This window comes from Barbus barbus (assembly GCF_936440315.1).
Source record: "Barbus barbus genome assembly, chromosome: 42".
NCBI classification, from domain to species: Eukaryota; Metazoa; Chordata; class Actinopteri; order Cypriniformes; family Cyprinidae; genus Barbus; species Barbus barbus.
In genome coordinates, this window is record NC_136720.1 from 2,731,470 (window position 1) to 2,743,746 (window position 12,277).

Genomic DNA, 12,277 nt, shown 5'->3' on the forward strand with positions numbered 1-12,277 from the left:
CTACAGATTTCAGTACTCTTTTCACCACTGCCTGTTATGCACAACACCACCTTAGGCTCATAATGAAGCCAGCGAAGCAGTTAACTTGTTTGTTAATTCTCTCACATATCCTTTAATTACGAATTTTACTGTATTTAATAGTTATTTGGTCAGGCAGTTCTTAGGACATCTATAAGAGGCCTGTATGCAAAGGCCGTTTCGCGCTCAAAACGTTAACAGTCCATTCGGAAAGAAAGCTGGCTGTGAGAGAGAAGTTCACATCACACTTTCTTCCGACCAACGCCGAATTTCCATAAAATTAAGGTAAGTTGAAATATTATGTTGCCGGAAAAAATAACACTGCAGTCAGTAAAACGCTGCAATCATATCAGGGCAGGAAATTAACTTTTTCATTCAAAATCCTACCGGCCACTCAATGTTCTTACCGGCCGCCACTATTTAGCAATAATTGTTTCGCATCATAAGTTGATTTTCTTTATTTGTCAACAGCACAGCGACATTGAAACATTCTTTACATAAAACACTGAGCAGACGCTGAAAAAAATATATTCATAATTTCACTTCAAATTCATCAATATCAATATCAGATTCAGAGTTTGGTTCCCTCCCGAGCCCTTCCTCATGAATCATGCTTTAAACATAAAAATATTGCACATCTTGCATAAAACATACTTCAACATATTGCACTGTCTCCACCTTTTGATCTAACTAAGAATAAATTGGAACAAATCAAATCAAACTAAATGTGAAATGTGTAAGCAAACAGTCTCAAATGTTGGGCTTGTAAACGTCATAATGTTTATAATAACTCCTCATTATATGTCCCTTTTCTGCATTTTCTGGAGGCAAAATCATCAATAATGTCGTCATGATATTTGCTTCCCCACATCATGGTTGATGCTCATGATGCCAAACCACTCAGATGTTCCTGGGAGTCATAAGGCTGATATTAATTCAGCTCCATCAAATTGGCTGTGCTTGTTTTACTTTCATATACTTCGAATGTTGGTAATTATTTATATTATTATTATTATACAATTATCATTTATTTAGCTCCTTTGTCAGAATTATGATAATGTATGCAAGCAAACAATATTAGGCCAGCTCTGTGCTGGGGGGCTCCTTTAGATGCAGTGGAGGTGGTGAGCGAGAGGAGAATGATGGCCAAGCTATCATCTATGATGGACAATGCTCTCCACATCACTGAACAGCTCCTTCAGCAGCAGACTCCTCCATCCACGGTGTCTGAAGGAGAGACACCACAGGTTGTTCCTTCCTGCTGCTGTCAGACTGTACAATCAGCTCTGTTCCCAGTAGCTCACGCTTTACCATCACTTTCTGTCTGTTTTTATTTAGCCTGTGTGCACCAGCAGGTCTGTGTATCCACCAGGGCAAAATATAATAGTGTACACTGTACAGTATGACAAAAATTTAAATTTATTTAATTATTATCATTCATTATTTGTTCATTTATTTCCGTATTATTGCTGTTATTATTATTATTGATGTTTATGTGTAAATGCTGTACAGCATACACAGCATTATTTTTCAGATCTTTTTTACCTTTTACTGCTGCTGTACCGACGTCGCCGTGATACACAGGTACCTCCATGTTAACATTAGGGCTGCAACTAACAATAGTTATTTAATAGTCGACTAGTCACCGACTATTGAAACGATTAGTCGACTAATCGGATCATTATTAAATTTTGCATGAGGTTGCTTTAATTATGTGGCAAATGATAATAAACACAAGAAAGATGGGTACTTCAATGAAAAATGCATCTTTTATTCAACTGATGCTGATAGGCCGATTCATACAAAAAGTAAATAAAAATGTAAATCTAAAACCAATTAGGCACAGTGCTCGGTCAGTATAAACATAATCCATAAACAAATAAACCTCTATCCATTTTTTAAGGACAGGCTAATGTGTTTTATAGAATATAAATAATAAATTAAAATCCAGTAAACATGTTTTCCTGTAAACCAAGGGCAGGCACATTAGCAGCAGTTAAACAGTGAACACAACAAATATTAAGCGCATTTTGTGAAGTACATTCAGTGGACAACTGCACAGTCTGTTGCAAAAGAACTTTACAATTCTCAACAGTCTGAAATTATTCGCTGTATCCAGGCTAAAAGGCTCCCAAACTGCTGTGTAGGACACCGCTATTACTGTACGTTACCGCTCGGCAAAGATGCTAATTGCGCATTTGCTACTCTCGGCAGAGATTGTAATGAAGTGAGATGCCTCACTCCGTTTGAAAAACACGTCTGGCGACAATTGTCGACAATGGAATTCATTGTCGACTACTTCTATTATCGATTTTTGTCGACAACGTCGACGGCTCGTTGCAGCCCTAAACTATGCATATTGCTGAATGACACGTGAGCCTTGCTTATCGTGGACGCTTACACACACTAATGTCCCTGTGTGCTCTGCACGCATACACATGCACACAGACACACACTTATTAGTGTCATGTAAGCTGGTTATTTTATGTTAATTTGTTACTTATCTTTTTATTGATTGAAAACACTGATTTGCTCAATTTTTGTCTAATTTCATTAAGGTGTTGCCAGCCAGGAGACAGGAGCCAACCAGACAGGAGGAGGTGTACCCTGTAGTTCATAAATATGGCGTAAGTTTCCATACATCAACCTTAAAGTTTCCTTTAAATGCTCCTGATATGTTACAAGACATTGACAAATTATGTTAATTTCAAATGCTTATATCACTGACTTATATCACAGTAGTTTAACCAGGATATTCTCATTTCAAAAGCAGAGGTGCAGCCCACAACTGATATTGTGTACATTTGATATTTGATGAAAGTTCCCAATCAGGGAGAGGAGGGCTCTAAAGTATTCAGAATTTGGGTGGATATTTTATTTAACCCATTTTGTCCATTTTTATCAATTGCAGGGTTTTTCCTCCATAGAGATTTCACATTATTTCTTGCCGCCACCGCCTCACGATGAGGAAATCCAAAAATAAATACTTCAAGCGCTGTCTGTCGGGTGCGATGATTTTTATTATTCTGCGCGACCCATGCTATTTCTGGATCTTACAGTTACGCTAGCACCCCCCCCCCCCCCCCCCCCCACCCCACCCTCGTCGTAGCTGTGATCGCACCACGCCGCGTGCTCCGCGAGGGGTTACCGCCACTCTCCTTTTTTGGCCAAGGAAAAACCCTGATTAAACATGATTGTAGTATCAGTTTTGGCCACAATCTTATGACTCCTTTAAACAGACCATCGCAGATTAAGGATGTGTCACGATCTTTGGATATTGGAATATATTATCTCTGAGCCAGAATTAATTTCACACACACGTGTGTGACAGTCAGCAGGTCTTTAACTTAAACACCTCAATATGTCTGTCGGTTTGAGTACAAAAGCTTTGTCTGTTACAGATCAAAAAGAAAAATGGATTATGATGACAGTCGTTGGACTAAACGAAGACGTGTTAAAATGAAAGTACAGGAGCACTTGAAGTTTTTGGAAGACTGCCATAATGACGAGGACATCGTGCCAACAAATATGGATTTCATTGCATCAGAGGAAGAGTTGGCGTCTCATGGAAATAACAATTCAAATGAAAGACAGATCTGTGGACATCATAGTGAAGAGTTGGGGTCTCAAAGTGATGAAGAATCACATTCTGAAGTTGTTTCCAAACACAGTTTTGAAGCCACAAATGATCAGACTGATTCGGAAAGCACAGTTGACAAATCCGACCCTTGTAGCTTTAGTGACATTACAAGGAAATTGGGAGACTGGCAGTAAATCACAATATTTCACATAGTGCCCTGTCAGAGTTGTTGCACTTATTAGTGCAGTGTGGCTTAGAGTTCCCAAAAGATCCAAGAACTCTTTTGTCAACCTCAACAACCTACGAAATCAAAGATATCGGAAATGGATGCTACTGCCATATTGGAGTGTCTAACTTAATCATTTCAGCGCTGTCACAGGAAACACATTCCTCAGTAGACACTATAACACTGCGCATTAACATTGATGGTATACCCCTCTCAGGCAGCTCTAAACAGGAGTTATGGCCTATTCTGGCTAAGATCAAGGAACTTCCCAGAGCTAATGTTGGTGTCATTGGTCTGTTTGCAGGCCCAACAAAGCCTCAATCGGTTCATGAATACCTGAAGGATTTCATTGAGGAGTTGAAGCTATTAATGCGTGATGGTCTAGAATACAATGAAAGACATTACAATGTTGCTCTTCCAGATGCATTTATCTGTGATGCACCTGCTCGTGCCTACTTGAAATGCATCAAAGGTCACACTGGCTACAGCGGCTGCGAGCGATGTACTGAGTATGGGGTTCATTTAGGTACAGTTGTGTTTCCAGAATTGACTGCACCGCTTCGGACAGACTTGACCTTTGAGCAGCAGCTTGATAGTGAACATCACCATAATGATATAGTCTCACCGCTACAAGAGCTTGGCATTACAATGGTCTCAAGCTTTGTCCTTGACTATATGCATTTGGTATGCTTAGGGCATGTTAGAAGAATTGTACATCTTTGGACCAAGGGACCTTTAAGTAGTCGTCTTTCTGCTTCCACAATCAACATGATTTCTGATCACTTAGAATCAATCAGGGCAAATCTCCCACAGAATTTTTCACGTAAGCCAAGGTCACTTCGAGAATACAGAAATTGGAAGGCCACTGAATATCGGCAGTTTCTGTTGTACACAGGTCCTGTGGTACTGAAAGGACGCCTACCAACAAGGCTGTACAAAACCTTTATGCTACTCAGTTGCAATGAGGATACTTCTCAGTCCAGCCTTGTGCTCTGAGCACTGTGAATATGCAGACAAGCTACTGAAATGTTATGTGACAAATTTTGGACAGATATATGGATCAGAGCAGCTAGTCTATAACACTCACTCACTCATCCATCTTGCTGATGATGCCAGAAACTTTGGTGCCCTAGACAACGTGTCATGTTTCCCTTTCGAAAACCATCTGGGGACTATGAAGCGGCTAGTGAGACGGCCCCAAGGCGCAGTTCAACAACTCGTAAGACGTCTGAAAAGCAGCGTTCACTCTCCCTTAAAAGTGGAAAGGAGAGGGCAAATAAGCCTCTACAACCACATTTCTCAGGTCCGACTCTCCCTGATGTTCCTGTCCGCATGCAGTACATGAAGTACAGACATGAGGGCAATATCATTTCGCGTCGTGAAGGCAGCAATTGTTTTAATGTTAAGGGCAAAGTTGCTGTGGTGCGGAACATTGTTCAGTTGGTCTCAGGGGGTATGTACGCAGTCTGTCAGTTTTATGAAAAAGAAGGCAGCTTTTACAACTACCCTATTGAGTCAACGTGTGTGGGGATTAGAACAGTGACACGGCTGTCTCACCAGCTGCATGGTGTGTCAGTCACAGATTTAACTGAGAGACTAATACTTCTACCATTGCAGGATGGAGCTGTTGCATTTGTCCAATTACACAATCAGTAACCATTATGAACTTTGCAGCATGCCCCTGTACTGTGTTGTCGAGTTTATTGACGAGACCTACGATGGCCAATCTGTGGTGGATATAATTCCAACATGTTGGATGACCGAAGAACAAGCCGAGTGTTTCTGGCCATCAGGCCGTAATGTAACCAAGGCTGTCAAGGACCGACAAAAGCCAGAGGAATCGTGGCCGAAATACTCCATCAGAGTACTTGGATGGGCAGGTAAGAGGTTCTTTTCTGAATTTGACAAATACTCTGTTTGTCATCTATCTAGCTCAATGTCAATAAGGCATCAATTTCTATAAGTGCCAATAATGTACTTTTCAAATTTAGGCTGTAAAATTGTGATTTCTATATTCAATTGTCTTTTTCTGAACCAACATCAGTCATCATAAATGGTAAACAATAATTTTTTTCATGTTTACTCAACTCCAGGCATTTGAGATTATTTATAGGTGCAAATACCAAAATGATTTATTTTATCACGGTCAGCATAGATTGCATACTAATACCCTTTTTCCTTTTGTTATTAAGACACTTTCGAGGCTGCTCGCAAAAAATGCAAAAAAGCGGAGGCAACGTCTGACTTACAGACAGATGGTGATGATATGCCTGCAAGGCGAAAAAGGAGGTAATGTAATATACAGAATATATAATGTTTGTGGCGTTGCAGAATTTCTGGCATTAAAGGAAAAGTACTGTTTTTTTTAACCTGTACTGTTTTTTTTTTAACCTGTACTGTTTTTTTAAACCTTGTTTCTAGCATGTGATGCTTTCATAAACTTACCCGGGGAAGTTTGGAGTGACTTTTTGTCCTTCTGGAGATATTTAGATCCATGTCATTCCAGCAAAACAGTAGAGGTTGGGGCCAGTAACATTTCAGCCTAAATAAAACATTATCAGTGACAAAACATCATCTTTTCACCAGTATGTAGTTATGCATTGCTAGTGCTATCCCTCGATGACTTCGGAACAGATTGTTTGTCATCCAGGCATTTTAAAAAAGATTTGTCAATACGAGCTGATGACGTCATTGCCGTTTGCATGATTATTTTATTTCACATGATTATTTTATTTCAGCCTTGTACACTACATCCAATGTCCTGCTAACTTGCTACTGCTAGTACAATATAGCAGAATATCCGATATTGAGGATATGTTGGACATCTTCATTGTGCACAATTTTGTGGAAGTGACGTCATCGTCAATGTCATGTTACTGATAATGTTTTTATGCTGAAATGTTACTGGCCCTGACCTCTACCGTTTTGCTGGAATAGCACTCACTGAGATGGATGTAAATTTCTCGCGTACAACATCAGGTTACTCCAAACTTCTCCGGGTGAGTTTATGAACTTATTTCGTGCTAGAAATAAGGTCCAGGTTCAAAAAAACTTTTCCTTTCCCTTTAATTTCCATTTTTCATTTACCTCAAATATGGCAGTTGTTAGAAAAATGCCTTGAGCCACATACAGTATAAAAAACTCCTTTCGGTGGGAATAAATAATAAAAAGCAATATTGATGCCAATATTTTAGAGTCCAAAACTAGGTCAGTATTCCTCTAATGCCGCTTTTCCACTGCAACACGGTACAGCACGGTACGGTACGGTACAGCACCACACGCTTTGGACAACCAGGACGGTTTTTGTTTCCATACAGAAAGTAGTGTCGTTACGACCTGGAAGTGGGTGGCGTTGGCGTGGCGACGATTTTCTCTGGTTTGGAACCCCAGCGCCCTGAACGCATTTAAGAAGCTTAAGGAAGCCTTCACCTCCGCACCTCTTCTTGTTCACCCCAACCCAGAATTGCCCTTCGTTGTCGAGGTGGATGCCTCAACTACAGGAGTAGGTGCGGTTTTGTCTCAGCAGCAGGGGTCGCCTCCAAAGCTCCATCCATGCGCCTTCTTCTCCAGGAAGCTCAGCCCGGCGGAGAAGAATTACGACATAGGGAATAGAGAGTTACTTGCCATCAAGCTCGGCCTAGAAGAATGGAGGCACTGGTTGGAGGGAGCTAAACACCCCTTCTTGGTACTTACGGACCATAAAAACCTCCAATATCTGCGTGAAGCTAAACGTCTCAATCCCCGGCAGGCCAGATGGGCTTTATTCTTTACCCGCTTCCAGTTTAAGATCTCATATCGTCCCGGTCCCCGAAATATAAAGGCTGATGCCCTTTCACGCCTGTATGCCTCAGAAAAAAGACAAGAGGAACCAGAAGGGATCCTACCAGCCGAAATGATTATCAGTCCCATCCAATGGTGCTCTCCACCAGTAGCCTCCGATAATCCTCCAGCTAATCCGCCGGGCTGTCCCCCTGATCGTCAATATGTCACCCGGGCCCAACGCACACCACTCATCCACTCCACGCATACATCTCTCGGTACTGGCCACCCAGGGGCCAATGCTACTCTCTCGCTGCTACGAGACCGCTTCTGGTGGCCAAACAAGGGATGTAAGAAGGTTTGTTCAAGGCTGCCCGGACTGTGCCATATCCAAAAGTTCCCGTCATCTTCCCGCTGGTAAACTCTATCCACTACCCATACCTAACCGTCCTTGGTCACACCTAGGAGTGGATTTTATCACGGACCTACCTCCCTCTGATGGAAATACCGGCATCCTGGTAATTGTTGATCGTTTCTCCAAATTCTGTCGTCTACTACCACTTACTAAACTTCCTACTGCTCTTCAGACAGCGGAACGCCTTTTCAATCATGTTTTTCGATATTACGGCATCCCTGAGGACATCGTATCGGACAGAGGTCCTCAATTCATCTCTCATGTCTGGAAGGCCTTCTTTAGACTCCTAGGTGTGACCGTAAGTCTGTCCTCTGGCTACCATCCACAGTCCAATGGGCAGACTGAACGGAAAATCTAGGAGATAAGGCGCTTCCTGAGAACCTTCTGCCATGGCCGCCAGAACTCTTGGAACCAGTTCCTAGGCTGGGTCGAGTACGCACAAAATTCCTTGCGTCAAGGCTCTACTGGACTTATGCCCTTCCAGTGCGTACTCGGTTTCCAGCCACCACTATTCCCATGGTCAGGAGAACCCTCCGACATCCTCGCAGTCGATCACTGGTTCCGAGAGAGCGAGGGAGTCTGGGACGCAGCACACCATCAGCTGCAGCGGGCAGTGCGCAGACAGAAGATAACGGCTGATGTTCGGCGCTCTACCGCTCCCACTTACCATCCAGGGCAAAAGGTATGGTTATCTACCCGGGACATCAGACTGCGCCTGCCTAGCCGGAAGTTAAGTCCCAGATTCATTGGTCCCTTCACCATACTGGAACAAGTCAACCCGGTCACGTTTAAACTCAAACTGCCCTCTCAATACAATATTCACCCCACTTTTCATGTCTCTCTACTAAAACCATTTTCTCCTTCTGTTTCCCCAGAGCCTGACCAGGTCGAGGATCCCCCTCTCCCTCTCATTATGGACCAAGGAGCCATATATAAGGTTCGGGGGAGATCTTGAATTCCCGGCGTCGTGGTGGTCATCTGGAATACCTCGTCGACTGGGAGGGATACGGTCCCGAGGAGCGCTCATGGGTCTCTAGGGATGACGTTTTAGATTCAACACTCCTAGTGGAATTCCATGCCAACCATCCAGAACGTCCTGCTCCGTGCGGCCGAGGCAGACCACCACGTCGCCGGGGTTGGCCCTCAGGAGCGGCCCGTGGAGAGGGGGGTAATGTCACAGCACGGCCAGGCTCTCCCCCAGTCATTTACCACGATCCGATTCACCTGTCTACTGATCATCCGCACCTGCACCTCGTCACCTCCGTCATCAGGAAACATATAAGAATGCTCACCTCTGTCACTACAACCGTCCGATCTCGTTAATACAACGTGGACTCCTCGAACACCATCCAGTCTGTTGAGTATAACCGCTGAAATTTGATATCTGTTAGTACTTACCTTCTGTTCTCCTCTTGTTGCCCTCTGGTCCCAGATCGTCCTGCCCTGCGACGAATACTTCCTGTACAGGCCGCTGTCTCAGCTCTCCTTCCCTGTGAACGAACAAAGCCTCTATCAACCTCAAGTTCCTGGCGAACTCACAAGACCTGCACTCACCTCTTATAATCAGCACTATTGGCACTCAGCACGACTCCTGTGAATAAACCTCACTGTTTTATCACCTACCCACTTGTGTCACCAGAAATGGCTGGCTCTCCATTGAAATTAATAGAATCAGAATCAGAATCAGAATGAGCTTTATTGGCCAAGTATGTTTACACATACAAGGAATTTGTTATAGTGACAGAAGCTCCACAGTGCAACAGAAAGACAGTAACAGGACAGGACACAGGTAATGAAACAAAATAACAGGAAATAGCCAATAACCAATGTACAAAGCAGCAAAAAAAAAAAAAAAAATACACAATATATAATATATAATATAGGCGACTATGTATGTACAGGTCAAGTATGTGCAAATTAGAAATGAGAAAATAAAAATAAAATAAGTGAGTGTGGTGAATGGATAATGTATTAGTTTTGTGTTCTACGTTTATTTATTGAGTGTTCATGAGATGTATTGACTGAGGGAAGAAACTGTTCCTGTGTCTGGTCGTTCTGGTGCTCAGAGCTCTGTAGCGTCGACCAGACGGTAACAGTTCAAAGAGGTTGTGTGCTGGATGTGAGGGGTCCAGAGTGATTTTACCAGCCTTTTTGCTCACTCTGGAAAAGTACAGTTCTTGGAGAGTGGGGAGGGTTGTACCAATGATTCGCTCAGCAGTCCGGACTACCCTCCGTAGTCTTCTGAGGTCAGATTTGGTAGCTGAGCTGAACCAGACAGTTATTGAGGTGCAGAGGATGGATTCAATGATGGCAGAGTAGAACTGTTTCAGTAAGTCCTGTGGCAGGTTGAACTTCCTCAGCTGGCGAAGAAAGTACAACCTCTGCTTGGCCTTCCTGACAATGGAGTCAATGTGAATATCCCACTTCAGGTCCTGAGAGATGGTGGTGCCCAGGAATCTGAATGACTCCACTGCAGTCACAGTGCTGTTCATGATGGTGAGTGGGGGGAGAGCAGGGGGGTTTCTCCTGAAGTCCACGATCATCTCCACAGTTTTGAGCGTGTTAAGCTCCAGGTTGTTGAGACTGCACCAGACAGCCAGCTCCTTAACCTCCTGTCTGTAAGCAGACTCGTCACCGTCCTGGATGAGGCCGATCAGTGTGGTGTCGTCTGCGAACTTCAGGAGCTTGACAGAGGGGTCTTTAGATGTGCAGTCGTTGGTGTAGAGGGAGAAGAGCAGTGGGGAGAGTACGCAGCCCTGAGGAGCTCCAGTGCTGATGGTTCGAGTGCTGGATGTGAATTTGCCAAGCTTTACTAACTGCTGTCTGTCTGTCAGGAAGCTGTTGATCCACTGGCAGACGGAGGTGGGGACGGAGAGCTGAGTTAGTTTATTTTGAAGGGTTTCCGGGATAATGGTGTTAAAAGCAGAGCTGAAGTCCACAAACAGGATCCTCACATAAGTCCCTGGTCTGTCCAGATGCTGCAGGATGAAGTGCAGTCCCATGTTGACTGCATCATCCACAGACCTGTTTGCTCTGTAGGCAAACTGCAGGGGGTCCAGTGATGTCCTTCAGATGAGCCAGAACCAGTCTTTCGAATGATTTCATGGCTACAGACCTTAGGGCCACAGGTCTGTCGTCATTAAGTCCAGTAATTTTGTGTTTCTTTGGAACGGGGATGATGGTGGAGCGCTTGAAGCATGAGGGGACTTCACACAGCTCCAGTGATCTATTGAAGATCTGTGTGAAGATGGGGGCCAGCTGCTCAGCACAGATTTTTAGGCAGGCTGGTGACACACCATCTGGACCAGGTGCTTTCCTTCTTTTGTTCTTCCTGAAGACCTGGCACACATCGTCTTCGCTGATTTGAATTGTAGGTGTGGGGGAGAGAGGGGTTGCTGGAGGTGTGAATGGTTGTGTGGAGGGGTGTTCTGGGCGGGTGTGGGGTGATCGTTCAAAATGACAAAAGAACTCGTTTAAGTCGTCTGCCAGGTGTTGATTCTCCAGAGTGCTGGGGGGTGGTGTTTTGTAGCTGGTGATGTCCTTCAATCCTAACCACACTAAAGCCGGATCACTGGAAGAGAATTTGTTCCTGAGCTTGTCAGAATAATTCCTCTTTGCCACTCTGATCTCCTTTTCCAGTGTGTATTTGGCCTGTTTGTACAATCCTTTATCCCCCTTTCTGTGAGCATCTTCTTTGGCCTGACGGAGCTGTCTGAGTTTGGCAGTGAACCATGGTTTGTCATTGTTGTAGAATAGATGAGTCCTGGTAGGAATGCACATGTCCTCACAGAAACTGATATAAGATGTTACAGTCTCTGTGAGCTCGTCCAGGTCATTTGCCGAAGCTTCAAAAACAGTCCAATCAGTCAGGTCGAAACAGGCTTGTAAATCCCGCTCTGTTTCGTTAGTCCATCTTTTAACAGATCTTAATACAAGCTTTGCAGACTTAAGTTTCTGCCTGTAGGATGGAATAAGATGAACCAAACAGTGATCAGAGAGTCCTAAAGCTGCTCGTGGAACAGAGTGATATGCGTCCTTTATTGTTGTGTAACAGTGATCCTATATATTACTGTCTCTGGTGGGGCATGTGATGTGCTGTCTGTATTTTGGCAGTTCGCGGGAGAGATTTGCTTTATTAAAGTCCCCGAGAATGATTAAAACAGAGTCCGGGTGTCAGATCAGCGAGTTTCTGTAGAGCTGTGCTCACGTGCGCTTGCGGTGGAATGTAAACACTCACGAGAATGAACGAGCAGAACTCCCGCGGCGAATAGAACGGCTT